We start from the raw sequence: 18405 nt of genomic DNA, 5'->3' as shown, positions 1-18405 counted from the left end.
ATGTAACCATATCTATTCAAGGCAAATAAATAATGTTTACTAGCAATGTCAAGAATAGGAGGAGGGTTGGGAGGTTTTTCTTTATTTTAGAAGGAAGATTTTTTTCCTTCCCCCTAGAATGTCTGTCATATTTTGTTTTCATTTCTATGACTTACGTTATGACCTTAAATGAAGAAATTACTTTTCATAACATGGCATTCTTTTTTTAAAAAAAATAGATAAATTTTAAAAATAAAATTTTGGTTTTGCTTTTTTATTTTTTCATTCTTTTTGAACTTGGGTAATTGGGAAAATTGGTAAGTTTCTTTCTCTAATTGCTCTAAGATTTTTAATTTAATAAATTGGTTTTGTAAGCCAATTTCTGAATGTTTGGGAGGTGATGGGAAAAGACTGAAGAAGCTGTGTAAAAATATCAAAGAAAAAGGGTGAGTTAGAACAAAGCCCACTGCAAGTCAGCTGCACGTGCCGGCACTCTTGCTGATTCTCATGGAAGCTCAGCAGACTCTTGTATGCTTATAGGTTTCCTTCAGTCTGCCAGTGGAGCAAACCTTCCTCATGTCCTGAGCAGTAGGCCTGTTCCTTTACACTGCTAATGTGCCAGCAAGATGTGGTCACAGCTAATGTGGTCACCAAGGAAGATACGGATGGAACTTAACATAAGAGTTGCTCCATCTTCAAGACCCCAATTAATGTAAAAGCTGCTTGAAAAGCAAACTAGAGTTGAAGCTGATGGTGTCAAGGTGCCCTCCATTCGAAGGCCTAACAATCTCAAATGTTGCTATTTCTGATGATGAAACACAAAGGAGAAGGAGCTTGCACCCTCTCCAAGATTTTTCCTCCCAGAGTTATTTACCCAACAGTGAGTTTACAAATTCCTACTTGGCCTGCTCTGTGGAGAACCAGAATTACAATATCTCAAACACTGCTTTTATTTTACATAAAGAGTAAACAGAGATGCATTATAAGCTAACCCATCTCTATTTGCGTCCCAGGAAAAAAGCTGACCTTGTTATATTTCCTGGGAGGGTGCAGGATTGTCCCGTCAGAATCCTGAGGGCTGAAAGATAGAGCTTGTCAAAGAACGGCCCCAGGTAATGAATCATCTTATCACAGGTGCACACCACACATATTAAAGGAGGATTGTATGAACACTGTGCCCTCCACAGTCACCTTTCAATGTCGGCTTTAACCGGTGTTCCAATCCCTTTTCATCAAAGTATCATTTTATGCAGCAGCTCTAAATGGGGGCTCTCAAAAGCCTATTAAGATTTCTGGAGGGATGGGTATTTGTGTGGAGGAAAAGTTAGTTATAGTATCTATAACTCATTCTCAGATCAGGTCAGTCCTAGAAACTGTTTCCTAGAGCTGTGACCAAAATAGAACACCCCAGTTTATTCCTGCCAAGCCATTGGCCCTGGAGAGGTAAATTTTAAGAGTGCAAGATAGAAACCCTATCCACTGATGTGTATTTCCCTATGATTTTTCTGTTCCAGTGTCCAAGTAAAATGTACCACTATGCACCACCACTTGAGAATTTGTGATGGAGAAAATGTTTTAGTTTTTAGAAGGAATTATTAGAGTTTGTTCTTCTGATAATTTAATGGCTGATCATTTTGCCAGTTACAAACCCATCCCCTTATCCAGGGCAAGAATTTCAACCTTTGCTTTGTTTGGCCACTGCCTGCTTCCATCTCTCCCAGCCCATAATTACCCATAAAGAAATGAACTTCAAAGTAGAAACTTGATTGGTACTTTGCATATAGTGAATAAGCATTGATATTATTTACTTTATTTTATTTTATAAACTGTGTTATGATAGTTGATTTTATATGGTACACAACCTCCTGAAGTGGTGAAGAAAAAAAACATTTACAGAGAAATCAATATTGCCCACTCATGAAATCTTGTCTGAGAGTTTTAGAAATGTGCCCAATGGCATCTAACATCTTCCCAGTACCAGAAGAGACCAAGATACTCACAGTTCCAAAGTAGATGAATTGGCCACATTCATGTACCACTATATTTTTAAAAATCTTTGTAATAGAAACACAATCATCTTCCCAGAAAAAGGTGCATGCCTGAATCTTTTTGTCACAAAGATACTTGTCCAGGTCTTACGAAGTGGTCAAATTATACCAAAAATAAGGGCAAAAATTATTTGCTGTGTGTGTGTTCTTTTGGCTTGTATTAATGTGGTACAAAAAGTAAAAATATATTGTAATCAGGTTAATACAATTAGCCTTGCTCAAAATACTGCATAACATAGGATTACTATACCCAGTCCATTTTCAATTCCTTAAAAATCTCCAAAGAGCTTTCCCAGAAAAGGTACAAAATGAGAACTCTTAATACATTTAGAGATTCTTTTCTCATAAGTTTTTGACATTAACTGTTTTCCATATTTGAAAATGCACCCAGAAATAATAACATTAAAATCTAAATGTACACTTGAAGAGCATGTTTTACTCCACTGATAATTTGGTGAGGTCAGCCTATAGAGAAGCCATCTCCACTGCTAAAAGTCTTTTGGCTACCTGGACACCAAGGTGGAAGTATCCAATAACTAAGAGCCCTAACTAAATTCAGACTTGCCTAGGATTAGGTGTAGGCTTCACCTTTTTCTAGTTGTATGACCTTGAGACAATGATTTAACCTTCCTAAACCAGAGCTTCATCCTCAAACTTCTAAGGCAACCTCTATGAGGCAGCCTGGGCCAGTGGCTTGTGCTCACTGGGCAAGCCTCCCAGTGAGCAGATGACTCTCTTCACAGGGAGACTTGCTCAAATCTCCCTTCAGGCTTTTGGCCTTCGACTCTCAACAAGAAATCCCATCACCTGGGACTTGTAGTTTTGCTTTATTGTTTGGAATATGACTATGTTTCCATTTATTAGATCTGAGTAAATTTAAAAGGATGGCAAATCTCAATTTATTTAAGGATTTTTGTTTTATGCCCCCCCAATCAATAATTATGAGCAAAAATGAAGAAAAAACTGCAGTCATTTTTATACCTTTCTTACCCTGCGACTCATTTGCAGTTAATTCAAAAGTCAAACACTGTTCTACAGAGTGATTAATTTTAACATAAATACTAAATTCTAAAGCCACTAAGTATATATATTACCATGTTAAGGTGTTTTAAAATTATAGTCAACTTCACTCTGAGGTGGGAAGATAGCAAGCTTCCTATTGGTAATTAGTGATCATGAATTTTATAATGACTATTACAGTGCTGAGAAGAATGTCTAGCTCTTACCAAATTAGGAACCCATGCAAGTGTAGAGGCTAGGCAATGCAATGAGCACTAGCAATAGACTTGTTTGAATTCCCAAGTCAGGTAATAACTAGCTCTGTGACTTTAAGCAAATTACTTGAGCTCGCTGAGCTTCAATTTCACTATAAAATAAGGATAATAAAATCTAAATCCCTAGATTACTAAGATTAAATGAGATATGTGAAAAAAAGCCTACCGTAGTGCCTGTGCATAAAGACTCAGTAAGGGGTTGCCATCATCATCATCATCATCATAGTTTAGAGCTTTGTCTAGCATTTTCTGGAATCCTATATTTGAAGATATAACAAGAAGCAGTATAGTGTACAGGAAAAAAATATGGAGTTTGAAATAAGACTGACATTCATCAGCTGTGGGGCCTTGGGCAATAGACCTCAATTAATCTGAAAAATGGGGATAATAATGTCACCAGCTTCTAGGATTAAAAATGCTTAGAAAGGAGTCAGGCATAGAGTGATAGCATTCAGTAATGCTATCACTCAGTAATGCTATCACTCAGTAAATGTTATGATATTAATAATCAAGATGCTATGTGGTTTTAATCCATAACTGTGTGCACACACCCACTTTATGTGTGAGGAGTTTGAGAATGTGAGAATCTTAGTAATAGGACATTAAGTTATTTTAGGGACACTCATCCTTACTTTGGATAGTTCAGTGTGTGTGTGTGTGTGTGTGTGTGTGTGTGTGTGTTCATAATACTCATTCAGTAGGTATGTTTAGGATTTGGCAAGTAGATTTACTATCGATTTGTTCATCTATAGAATTGGCTTCCCTTGTGTCCCTGGCAATATCTCTTTATTGGCACTATTGCAGAAAAATAAAAGCAAATGAAATTTTATTTTATCCTGGGGCTAAAGAAAGACTTTTAACTGAAGTTCAGAATGTTTCTTGATGAAATTAGCTTTTGACTACTGTGAAATTTTCTTAAGTGGCACCAAGTAAAGTCCAAGACCCCACTTAGGTCTTGAAAGAGCCAGTCAAGTAAAAAAAAAAAATCAGCTAAACAATGTGTTTTTGTTTTTTTAATATAGAAAAAGAAGAAACAAATTAAAAGGACCCATTCAAGTTACCCACAAATACACACACCATTTTATGAATAAACAGTGGCTGAGCAAAGCTGGTATGGAGAGGGGAAAAGATTTGCTGTAGGACAGGAGTTGCCCCCTAAAAGAAGCACAAAGCCCTGATTAATGAAAAACATTCTGTTGATACTAACAGAAGCCTAAGCCTTGTGGGTTAGAGGATACACCCTGGATTATACAAAACCAGCCATGGTGAGTCACCTCTGTTCAACACTCTGAGCTGGATAGGGGTGGATGGAGATGCAAGAACACCACCAGCACCATGTTTGTACACACCAGCTGGAAGACCATTCTAATATTATAACTTTCAAGTGTGGTGAAAAGTATATGTCTTAGAATGGAAGAAACATGATGCTTACATTGGGATGTTTCTCTGAATAATAATAATAATAAGCTAAATGATATCTCTAGAAGGTAATAGAATAAGTTAGAGCATAGCTTTGAAGGAAACAGGTCTGATTGGAACACATTTCTAGCTCTCTGGCCTTGGATGCGTTATAGAACTCTTCTAGGCCTCTGTTTCCTCACCAGTAGAATGGAAGTGACAAAACTTCTCACATACTTTTTGGTTGTGGGGCTAAATGTGTAATAGAAGAAAAAGTGCTTAGCACAGTGCCTGCTATGTCTTAAGCATTTAATAAATTATCAATAAATCAATGTTACAGCTATTTTTTAGGATAAAATAACAGCAATTGACCCTGAACTATGGCTTGATAAAGTAATTCAACACATGATTTAAATAAAAAGATGAAAATCTTTTAGAGAAAAAAAGCACTACAAGATGGACAAAAATTAAATTATAATAAATGCAGATCTTAACCAAAAGATTGAAATATAATGAATTCATTCAATAAGTTTCCACTGAGCCCTTCCATGGGTTTTATTAGATCTTTGTTGGAGAACTAACACAGTCAAGCCGCTCACACTTGTAAAACTAATTTTAAATCCTGTGCAAAGGAGATAAAGTATATAACTTTGACAATGTTTCTAGAACAAATGAAATGCATTAGATGTGTCCAGCTAAAGCCAGTTGATCAGGAATTTAGGGAATTTCACACATACTCTTTCATTGCATTTTTAATAATGAAATGTATTAAATGTATAGAAAAAAATAAAAATTTTTTTTCAAAAAATTAATATAAAAGACATCCTGATGACCACCTAGATATTGGCATTTTTCTATATAAGCTTCAGTTCTGTTCTCTTGCATATTTTTAAGAGAAATAAAACATTACTGCTACAGCTAAAGCCTAAACATCCTCTTCTCCCATTCCTCTCCTTCCCTTCCCCGGGTGATTACCACGACAAAACTGGTGATTCCTTTCATGCAAGTTTTGCATTTTTAATACAAAAAGATTGATTTTTTAAAATAGCACAAAATCATGTGTACAGAACACCATTTTAATACAAAACATAGAATACATTCTTAAGACATTTTTTTCATCCTCACCTGAAAATATTTTCATTGATTTTAGAAAGAGGAAGACAGAGAGAGAAACGTGACCTAGAGTAGCTGCCTCGGGTATCCCTGAGGAGGGCCGAGCCCGCAGCGGAGGGGCACGCCCGACTCGAGCCTCACGGGAACCCTTGGGGGTGTGGGAAGGGCGCTCGACCAACAGCCGCCCGGCTCGGTTAAGACATTTCGCGTAAATAAGAATCAAACACCTTTTGTTGAAAACTCAAGCATAGGTATCTAAAAACTCAGAGTCGTCGTCTGTATATTTCCCCCCACATACCCTGACCAGCGCAATCTATTTATGCAATATGCTGAACTAATAATGAGTTTGGCCACGTGTTCTAAACCAAACCTCAAAAACGTCTGACAAAAGATTTTATTTTCTCACTTGTAAATATCATATGAAGTTTTTAAAAGGTGTAAAAATTCGATCACATTCAGTTAAATACATGTCAAATGGCATTTGTAAACAGAATAACATTCTTTAAAATCTGCTCTTTCTAGAGGCTGGGAAATATATGTTCATGGGGTTCGTGACATTATAAGAATTTTACCTCGGCTTCATTTGGGTACTGGTGATAAAGCAATAACAATGAACAGCCCCAATCTTTCTACTAGCATATCAAATTTACCCTTTGAGCCCAGTTGAGAACTTTATTTCCCCCTTCAAGAGAGGCCGCTGCCTAGGAGCACGTTTCTCCGGGGGGCGGGCCGCAGGCGCCCCTCCCCCGCTCCGCGGCGGCGCTCGGGCGGGCGGCGCCCGGCCGGCGGGCGGCGCGCTCCGCGGACTCCGGTCCCGCTCTGCGACTGCCTGTGGATGGGGCCCGGCCCACGCGCTTTCGCTTTGTTAACCCCGCTTTTCCCAATTTACTGTCCACCCAACGTGTTGTAGAATTTAGGGTCTCAGAGCACTTTAAGAAATACTGCAGGAAGTAATTCACATCCATCCCTGTCCACATTTTCTCAAGGGAAATAATGGCTTAAATCAGAAAGAAACGCCCTCCAGAGAGGCTCCGCTTGGCCACGGGGGGCCGGGTGGTGATTTCGGCGCGTTTTCGGAGCACACACGGCGTGGCGGTTTGCAGCCAGGAGGAATCTCACCGCTTCCCGAAGGGCTCCCGGGACAGAGGAGCACGTGCCGCCCGAGACCCCGCGCCGCGCGCTCCCGCAGCTTTGTCACGCTGGAGCCCGAGGGCTGGGGGTCAGGGCGGAGCGGGAGGACTGGCCCTCCAGTTCTTGTGGAACCTAAGAGTGGGGCGTCCTTGATGGTGCAGGGCTCTAATGAGCCCTGACGGCCCTCGCCGGGCTGCGGGGTCATTAGGCGGCAGTGGACTTGGGAGGCCTTGCTCCTGTCGTGGCTCAGCTGCGGGGACTCTGGGCGCAATCGGGTCTCAGAGCCGGTCAGCGCCATCAGCAGAAGTGAAGCTCTGTCCCTCGTTATGACAGGGAATTGTTCAACCCAGACCTTCCCTGCCCTGCCAAAGATCGCCACTCCCTCCTCTTCTCTCTCCCTTCTCACCTCCCCCACTTCTGAAATGAAAGGGTTAATCCCGTTAATGTAATCAGCCCAAAGATCTGGCCAAGAACTGAAAGTAAAGCACCCTCTGGAATCTTTCTACCTTCCTTCCCAGCAAAACTCAACAGTGCCACCTGCCACACAGAACTGAAGGGGTAGGCAAAATTCTGCAATAAACAATCCAGTTCCGGAGCTTGCCTCTGAAGATCGAGCCAGAGAGAAACATGGCTTCTGTCATCTAAAGCAGGACTTTGGATTGTTCTGTCACATTTTTTTTCTGGCCACTGTATTTTTTTTTTCCAATTCTTCATCCCATGAGTATTTCATTTTCCCGGGAATAGGGAAATGTTTCCTTGTGTTGATTTCTGGATCAAGACTGTTAGTACATCCTTCCCAGCTAAAATAGGAAAAGAGGCAATTAACTAATGGAGCAACCTAATCAGCAGCCGTCATCTAAAAAGGTAATAAGTTACAGTAAAACCTTGATATAACAGACTGGGGAGAGGGGTGTCCCTTAAAGCTTAAAGGACGTTATATAATAAAGTAGGTTTTCTAAATCCATATGTTAAAAAATTAAGAAATTAATTTTTACTTATGTAGACACATTTGTGTAATTAAAATTAAGTATGTATGAGACGTTTAAATTCACAGAAAAGTTTTCTATATGTATTACAGTAATTATAAATTTATAGTAAGTAGGTTTAGTAAATAAGCACATTCACCAGTCACCCCAAGTAAACAAATGCGCAGGGCAGAGGTATGGCTTAGTGCCCTGGGAACATCTGATGGCACTCCTTAAAGCTGCTGCAGAGCCCTAGCGGGTTAGAGCATTGGCCCTTGGACCAAAGGGTCCAGTGTTTGATTCCGGCCAAGGGCATGTACCTTGGTTGCAGGACTGTACTAGTCAGGGCACCCTGCGCAGGGCAGGCAGGCAGGCAACCAATCGATGTGTCGCCCTCACGTCTGTGTTTTTCTCTCTCTCTCCCTTCCACTCTCTCTGAAAAAGCAATGGAAAAAATATCCTCAGGTGAGGATTAAAAACAAACAAAAAAACCTACAGAAAGTCAGCCCTTGGACAACAGAACCAATTACCAGAAGATGCCATGTGATCACGTGCTAATCATTTGCTGAACATTGTTTACCAGTGGTGACTCTTGGATTTAAATATGTAGACTATAGTTGTAGATATGTAATATTTATTTATGTTGGCAAAATTACTACAGTGTTTTTAGCAGCTTATGGCCTATTCACTAAAATTTGTTGAAAATAACAGTGAATTAATAACAAAAAATAACCTGTTAATTTAAAGTAAATCTTGGTTGGCAGCATTTTAAAATTAATGGTATTAATTTTTACATATGGCATATGGACTGGAAATTTTGTCCATTAAATCTGAAGTCCATTAAATCAAAGTCCGCAAAATAAAGGGTTTACTGTACAAGACACCATTTACAGTTTCTCAGAGCTAGTCTGACTTCTCTGATCTTTGTTTCACCAGCATAGTTTACATTCTAATTAGTGAACCCTTATGGCAAAATAATATCACTCTAAGCTTCACGTGGTTCATTTCAGTGTGGAATGCTCTTTAACCATCTTATTTCCTAGAGCAGTGCTGGTTTCAGCTAAACGTTCTTTCAGGCTAAGTGATTTCTATAAAAGATAATGAAAATAATGATATCTCCCATGCACTGAGCCTTCAAAATGGAGCTGCTATCAACTGTGATCCTGTTGGAGTACAGGTTTGATTATCTGTAATCTGTAGGTGTGATTATCCCAGCTGTGCAGATGAGCAAACTCTCAGAATGCTGCAAACTAAGTCTGCTCCCAGGGATGACATCTTCAGTAAGTGGCGGAACTGAGATCTGAGCCCAAAGTCCACACCCCTCCTCTCTTATTGCCCTCACTGTCTTGGGTTCAAAGACCTAGGTTCATTTCCTCCATGTTCCATAAATATGTCACTCCGGAACTTTCATTGCTCCACCTGCAAACAGGAGCTGTAATTCTTGACCTATCAACCTCACAGATTTCTCTTGAAGGTATATAAACACTCACACACATGAAAACTATAAAGAGCTGTAAGCCTTGCCAAAATAAACATAGGGTATTTTAATCAATATTCTCACCATTATTGTTTTTGCTGATCAAAGGAACTGGAGAAGTAAGTTCAGGGAAATCTCTGAAGTAATGAGATAATCTTGAAAAGTTGACCTCAGGTCCCCACTTAATTTTGCCAGAGAAAATCAGCCTCAAGGCACCAGAGTCTGGCAGTCTATAGGTTTGCTGCCTTCCAGCAAGGCATCTTATCCAGGAGGAAAGAAGTGCATGGTGAGTGCTTCATATGGGGTTAAATAAGTAGCTAAATAGGGAGCTCTGCCCCAATGAATCTTCTATTGGGCTTTTTGTAACATTGCACGGCAAAATTATTTTAGAATTAATTAAGCTCCCAAAATGGTAAGGCCCCAGACATTTCTAGATTCTTCCCTTTGGAAGCTGCCCCTCTAAGAAAAAGAAATATATATTACTATATTATAAATCTGAGAAACTACTGATTTTAAGTTACACCATCAATTTAATAACAACTTTTTTGGAATGGAAGAAAATATTACTTCATTAAACAAATATGTCAATTGTTAGGTGCAGCCACTTTCACAAATTTTAAAAATGTGAAAAATGGCCCTGGCCAGTGTGGCTCAGTTGGTTGAGCACTGTTCCATGCACCAAAAGGTCACTGGTTCGATTTCTGGGCAGGGCATATGCCTAGGTTGCAGGTTCAACAGGAGGCAATCAATTAATGTATCTCTCTCACATCCATGTTTTTTTCTCTCTCTCCCTCTTCTCTCCTGTCTCTAAAATCAGTTAAAACATATTTTTTTTTAAAATGTAAAAATTGTGGGAGTCTTATAGTTGAGGAAATAGATATTTATTTAATAAATAGACTTAAACAAAACCAGAATCAGAAAGACTGTACACCGGGCTGTTGATGATGGCTCTCTTTTTATTATTTAGTGTCTAGTAAAAAAGTTAGGTATGGAGGAGGAAGCTATTTAAGTCTCAATTCTTCCAAAGAGAGAATGAGAATTAAACTTGATTTGAGTCTGCAGACAATGAAACAGAAAAAATTCTATATTTCACCCCCAGAACAATTGTCATCAGTTCTTTTTTTTTACAAACAATTTTAAGGTTAAGCAGAGCTTTATCAGAGAGGGGGAAACATTAAATTCACATGTGAGATGCATTCAACCTCCAAATAAATGTTCACTATACTGTTTACTACACCATATGCCCAGTAATGCACCCAACTTTCTTGTTGGTCTATAAATTTTTTTTTCAACTTTTAATTATTTTTATTGAGGTATTAGTTTACATATTAGTTTCAAGTGTACAACATACTGACTTGATATGTGTATGTATTGTAAAATGTACAGAATGGTGACTATTGTTAATAATACTCTATTGTATGTTTGAAAGTTGCTGAGAAACTTATTCTTTTTTTTTTTAACTTTTTATAATTTTTATTTTTGTTTAAAGTATTACAGATGTCCCTTTTTCTCCCCAATGACCCGTTCCCCCCCGTTCCTTCCCCCTCCCCAGTCACTCTCCCCACCATTGTCCATGTCCTTGGGTTGTGTATATATGCACATAAATTCTTTGGTTACTCTCTCCCCCTCCACCCCCCGGTCCCCCTCCATCCCTCTGACATTTGGTAAATTTTTGACATAACACATTCTTCTTAAAGATGTAGACATCATATCAACTCACAGGACAATTAGAAAAAAATGAGAAGTAGATCGTAGGTAGATAGAAATGGAAAAGTCACATCAAAGAACAGTGAGAAGAACCAGGTTCAAGTTCAGTGTACAGAAGTAGGCTGTACTGTAGGAGCTCCAGTCCTGGGAGAACCATGCTGTTCTTTGTGAGTCCAAGAAAAACCACTGGGTTGATGGGAGGGGAAAGACATAGCCTTTATTTGTTACATCTGTGGAAGACCCAATGGCATACTCGGCCAGGGTACTTATCTAGCACAGGGGAGAGGGAGAGGAGGGAGAGGGGAGAGGGGAGAGGGGAGAGGGGAGAGGGGAGAGGGGAGAGGGGAGAGGGGAGAGGGGAGAGGGGAGAGGGGAGAGGGGAGAGGGGAGAGGGGAGAGGAAGAGGAGGGAGAGGGGAGAGGGAGAGGAGGGAGAGGTGGAGGGGGAGGGGGAGGGGAGGGAGAGGGAGAGGGAGGGAGCTGTGCTGGGAAAGGCCTGCTTGCAGACCAAGGTCAAACAGAGAGTCTGGTGAGACTTGTTAGCCCTCAAGGGCGTGGGGAAACACTTGGGTCTGAGCTGCTCTGCTCTTTGTGGCCGCTGCCAGGCAGAAACCTTCCCACTGACTGGGAGGGGGAATTGGGCTATATCCTCATGTGACCCTACATAGGCCTTTGTATAATTCAATTGAATGTAATGATTTAGCCATGGAATGTTGCTCCAAATTGCTATTCCTCTCAACTACCCTTTTTCCTCCTTGTTAAAATAATATAAGTAGATCCTGAAATGTTATGAGGTGAAGAGTTCAGAACATGATAATAAATTCAAGATGTGATACAGCTTTAAATTTGTAAGTAAATGGCATTAAGCAAGAACACAGAAGCAGCCTGGCTGGGTGTGGCTCAGCAGTTGAGCATCGACCTAGGATCCAGGAGATTGCAGTTTGATTCCCAGTCAGGGCACATGCCTGGGTTGTGGGCTCAATCCCCAGTCGGGGGCGTGCAGAAGGCAGCTGATCAATGATGATTCTCTCATCATTGATGTTTCTATCTCTTCCTCTTCCTCTCCCTCTCCCTTCCTTTCTCTGAAATCAATAAAGATATATTAAAACTTTTTAAAAAAGGACACAGAGGCACACAAAGGAAAAAAATTACTCCTTTAGCTCTGACACTGGCTAATAGATATTCACAAAATTCCAGTCTTGTAGGAGAAACAGAGGCAGACAGTGCAAATGTCTGTGTGCTCACATGGAAAGTAGCCCAGAGTAAAGAACACAGATGCCATTCCCAAGCAACTCTGCAACCCTAGGCAAGGTACCTTATCTGGTCAGCGGCAGTTTTCCCTCCCTTGTAATGACAGTATCTTCCTCTCAGGATTGTTAGGAGGATTACTACTGACAATAATAAAATTAATAAATTGCTGCCATTTATTGAGCACTTTCTACATGCTAGAGAGTGCTTAGCATTTGATATATTGTTTCATTTACCACAACCATGGAATATGATTTATCCTCATTGTACAGACTGAGAAACTTCCAAGACAACCCAGTTGGAAATGCTGGGATTCAAACTCAGTTTTGTCTGATATCAGAGATTACTCTTAATCACTCTGCTCCAACAATAATTTAAATGTTTTTGTTTTCTTTACTGATGTGTCCCAAATGGCTGGAATAGCACCTGGCATATAGTGAGCATACACAAAGTAATAATATCTGTGGACTGAATGAATACAGTGTTTTATATAAGTTAATACTCTATCTGATAAGCACTTTGCATAAATTTATTCTTTTTTTTCTTTCTCACAATGTTTTTACATTATTATCTCTACTTTACAGCTGAGGAAATGGAAGCTCAGAAAAGCTAACCAGCTTCCTAGGACCACACAGTTAGTAAGTGATAGAGCTTGGATTTGAACCCAGATTTGGCTGCTTCAAAGCCCAGTTTTCCTCTGAGTGAAACCATTTTCAGCATTATGTATCTAATTGTCTAATACCAAGCCTGCCACATAGTAGTCATTCCATAAACATTTTAATCCACTTAGAGTGACAGATATAAAGTCTATGTAATATATTGAAGTTTTATGTGGAAATGCCTGTAAGCATAATGCCACTCAGCATTATCATATCTGATGAAAATGGCATTTGCCTATTAACTTTCTTCAATTATTAAGCAACAAATGTTTCAGGGTTGTAAGAAGTAAAGGTAATAAAGGATGTTAAGTGCTTGGCACAACACCTGACACATGGTAAGTACCAAGCAAGTCCTGCCTCTCCCACCTCGTTCCCTTTCAGGACTACCTCAGTCTTGAAACCCATGGTTACTCCAGTACACAGAGAGGACCAGTGTGATGATTTTGAGACTGCTGCTCACACCTGCAAGTAGCAGTGTAAACTGACTGCCTCGTTTTCTTGGGATTATCATCAGCAGAAGGCTAGTGATGTCTGGCTTGCCTCTCTAGCATGACTATGTGGCTGTTGGACACAATAACATCCACTTTTCCTTATAACAAAAGGTTGTACTTTATTTGATAAAAGGCAGGGCCATAGGGGTATTGCCTGCTAGTTCATTTAACTACTGTTGGTTTCTCCTGATGCTTTAGATAAAAACATTTCCATCTGCCTTCAGTGAATCTGCAGGTGAGGTTAGCAAGCTATCCCAGACAACCAAAAGGAGAAAATCAGTGATATGTACAGCTAGAAAAACAAAAGTCTGTTTTAAATTCACATGGAATTTAAGGACTTGATTACAAGTTAAAAATGGAAGCCTTCTCAGTGTCACTGGCTTATAAAAGAACTATTTAGAATTTTTAATATAAAGGGCGATATCCTTAAGAGAAAAGATCCTTAAATCATTTATGTAAAAGGTGACATATAAATTACTTAGATGAACACAAAAGAGATGGCATGCTACTCAGGATTCTGAGAACTCATTTTGATTTTTTGAGATTAGCTGGTTTGGCTCAGTGGATAGAGCGTTGGCCTGAGGACTGAAGGGTCCTGGGTTTGATTCTGGCCAAGAGCACTTACATCGGTTGCAGGCTCAATCCCCAGCTCCAGTCGGGGTGTGTGCAGGAGGCAACCAATCAATGTGTCTCTCTCACACTGATATTTCTCTCTCTCTCTCTCTCTCTCTCTCTCTCTCTCTCTTTCTCTTCCACTCTCTCTGAAAAGCAATGGAAAAAATATTCTCAGGTGAGGATTAAAAAAAAAAAAATCACATACACTTTAAAATATTTAAAAAGGAGAGAAATGAAGATAATATGGATGGTTTTGCACATCTAGGATTCTTACTACAATCTGGAACCTAGATGAATCAGAAAAGTGGTAAGAATTTATCCTTCTCAGACACAAAATCTGTTACCACATACATTGCTAGAAATATCCCAAAATTCTTTAGAGAAATTACACAGATAATTTTTTAACTCTGAGTTATGGATTAAGTTAATAGTTTTGTGGCTAAATATTTTAATTTTTATCAATGTAAAATCACTATACCAACTTCTATAGTATTGAACAATATATACGTATAGTTTGTGAATGACTTCATCAATCAAGACTATGAAACTTATTCCTGATAAAACTGTATTTCAAAAATAGCTTTTGAAATTAAAAATTTCAAAATTTATACCATTGGTATAAAGTATAAAATATTGAGAACAGCTCAGTTGGAAAATCATTACACTATTGGTATATTGTTGTATTGGTAATAATAAAATGCATTTTTCTAGGACCAAATTTGAAGTACCAAAGGGGCATTTTGTGGGACATTTAAAGCAGGAACCAGAAAACTGTGAGAAATCACAATTGGAAGAATATAGTGGTCCCCTTTACCTATATCTGTCAAAACCTGCCTGATGGTTAGGGGTAAGAATACAGATTGGTCACCTATGAAAATGATAATACAATTTTATGCAAAAAACTCATCAGCATAATTCTAATGAGTTATGGTTTTTGTTGTGAGAAATGAGAAATTCTGCAGCTTCACCCTAAAGAACATTAAGAAAACATTATAAGGGAAAATTGAAAAAGTAACATATATTAGAGTGATGAGAAATCCCAAGTAAAGAACCTAACATCACATCTTAAAGAACTAGAAAAAGAAGAACAAAAGCTGCCTGTATGGTAAATATCTCCCTGGGAGAGATGTCCTCTGCTGTATGGGGGAATGGCTCAGCACAGGAATTCAGATGGCTGCTCTCTGAGCTCTGTCCTCCAAGCCAGGACACCAGGGTTCTCCTCACACAGCTCTAGTCCACTCTGCCCTCCCTCTGCAGGAGCCTAAGGTGAGTCCCTGCACACAGCCATCTCTCCCTGGAGACAGAAACCCTGATGCTTTTCACAGCCAGATGTCATGTGGGCACCTTTCTCAGTTCTGGTGCTCTGGGCTGGGAAGCCCAGCTTGGGATTTAGACCCCAGAGTTCTCAGTGGGAACCCCCCACAGCTGAGATATCCCTCCAGAACTTCAGGTGTTGTATGTGGGAGCCCAGCGAGCCCTCTCGTGCCTCTGCACTTCCTACCAGTCTCTATGTGGTCTCCACTTTAGGTCCTTGGTTATGAGGGTGCTCTTCAGCTAGTCTTTAGTTGCAGTTGATTATTCAGGATGGTTTTTCTATATTTTAGCTGTAATTCCAGTTTGGTCCCGGGAGAGTATCAGTGTATCTTCCATTCAATCCCGTATCTTCCTGAAACCAACCTCTCTCTATGTCTTAAACTCTATTAAGAATTACATTTAATTACTTTTTTTAAGCTTTTAGGGTAGAAGATTGTTTTTATTGTTGTTGATGTTTTTCAACATCCGTTTTCATGCAAATTACCTTTCTTATAATGTGACTGAAAGTGACATTTTGAAGATCATGATGGCTCCAATTCTTTTGTCTGTGAATGTGTTTCTAAAGTTGAAACTAAATATACAGCACCCAGCAGGCATCCTAATTCTAACTGACAGTGAAAAACATTTAGTGAATAGGTATTCCCCCGGGTAGAGCACCTATCGATACCCAAATGTAAACATGAAAATGTATACCCTATAAAGTTATTTCTCATAGTTGCTCATTAAGGAAATGTGTGTCATCCACTTCTTTCAAGTTGGTCTAAGATAATTTGTCTCATATCCTGGGCTTTTTCAATTATGCCATCTTTGGGCACACTACTATGTGCTATGCCCATACCCATGCCAGACATTGGTAATCAGTCGTCGCACTGTTTCTTTTCTTTTCTTTTTTAAATTTTTTTATTGATTTCATAGAGAGGAAGGGAAAGGGAGAGAAAGATAGAAACATCAATGAAGGAGAGTATCAGTATCGGCTGCCTCTTGCATGCCCCCCACTGGAGATCAAGCCCACAACCCGGCATGTACCCTGATGAGGAATTGAACCATGATCTATTGGATCATAGGTTGATGGTCAACCACTGAGCCACACCAGCCTGACCATGGCACTGTTTCTTCTTGAACCCTGGAACCTTCAGAGCTTGAGGAAGCCACAGCCAACTGATTGGTGTTGCCTGAAACATTAAATCTATTTGTGCTTAGTTGAGTGTCTTCCTCTAATTGAACTCCTTCATCTGCTTATCTTCGTGCTTTTACTAAATTTTCTGTTTCAGACATTCTGCTAGAGGCCCCTCTCAACATTCATACTTCTCTTGTTCCCCATCTTGAACAGAGCTAAATGTAAGAAGGCACTAGATTGCAAAAATAAATTTTGTTTGGAAAATAATTTTATTCTCCTACTCCTCCTAGAATCAACATCAGAGCTGCCAAAATAACTACGTGAGTTTAACCTTAAGCCTAGGAGCACAGTGAGACTAAAATGAATGTATTCTATAAAGAAGACAAAATCATCCTTTGGAGGAAGAGAGGAGTGGCTTAGGCCAGACCAAGAAGGAAGGGAAGGCTGTTTTCATTATGGTGAATGCTCACCACCAGCTCCTCGGCTCTCAAATGCTCTCTGAGCTTTTGAGAATAGACACTTTGTTGAAGAATAGACAGTGATGTTAGTGTTAACAAAAGCCTCTTGACCAAAAAGTACTGAGGTTACACAAATATTTGGAAAAGAATTGTCTCTGCTGATGGATTGAAAGACATGAGGAAGACACCAATTTACAGCACTGGTGGGTTCTTTTCTTAAAGATATGTGTGCAACAAAATTACTGTCAATTTGACATCTTCAATCTCATATCCTGTAGCAGAGTTTTACAGCATGTCATAGACTATTACAACATGTGGCCCATCAGACAACTTGTCTGGAGGCCCTGGGCTTCTGTGATACCACCCTCAACTGCTGCTGATGACACATGATGGCAGTGAATAAATTCAACGCATGCTACCTTCCATCAGTCATAATTCATCCCCATTGAATACCTCAACTAGACTGAGGTCCATAAGGGCATTGTAATAATAACCCAGTGAATGAAAGGAGTTACATGGCTCTGAATCACCAGTTTGCTACAATTGCAAGATAATCTTTATGGTGGCTAAAATTATAATTGCTGCTGCATTAATAATAGTCTCATTTATGTGAAAACCACCCAGATTCTTAGGGAAATAGGGATACATGTGCTAATGAACACTAGTAGTCCTTTTAATGATTTTTTAAATTGCTTTTGCAACATGGACTTTATTCTCAATGATGGTTTATGTTCTTAACTCCTCCCACAACCCGTCATGTGCCCTGACCAGGAATTGAACCACGATCTGTTGGATCATAGGTCGATCCTCAGCCATTGAGCCACACCAGCCAGGCCATGGCACTCTTTCTTCCTGAACCCTGGAACCTCCAGAGCTTGAGGAAGCCACAGCCAAATGATTGGTGTTGCCTGAAACATTAAACCTATTTGTCCTTAGTTGAGTGTCTTCCTCTAATTGAACTCCTTCATCTGCTTATCCTCATGCTTTTACTATTCTCAGACAGGTGAACATGAACAGCAACAACCAAATAAGACCCCTGTCAGAGAAGCCAGAACTCTTTTGGGTCACAAATTTTCATTACAATACCAGTACGGGCCTTGGCCTGGTTAAAGTGTTCATCAGAGATGAATCATTGCTGTTACAGTCAGAGCAAAGACATAGAGGATCTTTGCAAATGATGCCTTTACTATTTGCTGTGGGAATGATGTGGCAATAACCTCACTCAAAAATTTCTAATGTTGCAACCAAGGCATAAAGTAGACCATGCTTTTTGAATTGAAGTGAAAGTGAACCAATCAAGCAACCCCTATGTCAAGGATTCATTGAGGGACTTTCTTCACACTTGGACTACTACAATAGCACTCTAGAGACTGAGCTCCTGGTTTGTAGTCTCTTGCCACTTCAGTCCATTC

The 18405-nt window shown here is 39.7% G+C and overlaps 1 protein-coding gene across 1 annotated transcript in view; it reads left to right on the top strand.

Annotated features, from left to right (window-relative positions):
- POU6F2 (POU class 6 homeobox 2) overlaps nucleotides 1-18405 on the top strand; it is a gene marked incomplete at its 5' end in the record, with an annotated part of 540881 nt that overhangs the window by 493245 nt on the left and 29231 nt on the right. The gene's annotated exons all lie outside the window — the stretch shown is intronic.

Source organism: Miniopterus schreibersii, assembly GCF_964146895.1.
Source record: "Miniopterus schreibersii genome assembly, chromosome: 9".
NCBI classification, from domain to species: domain Eukaryota; kingdom Metazoa; phylum Chordata; class Mammalia; order Chiroptera; family Miniopteridae; genus Miniopterus; species Miniopterus schreibersii.
This window is presented reverse-complemented; position numbering and strand designations above follow the sequence as displayed.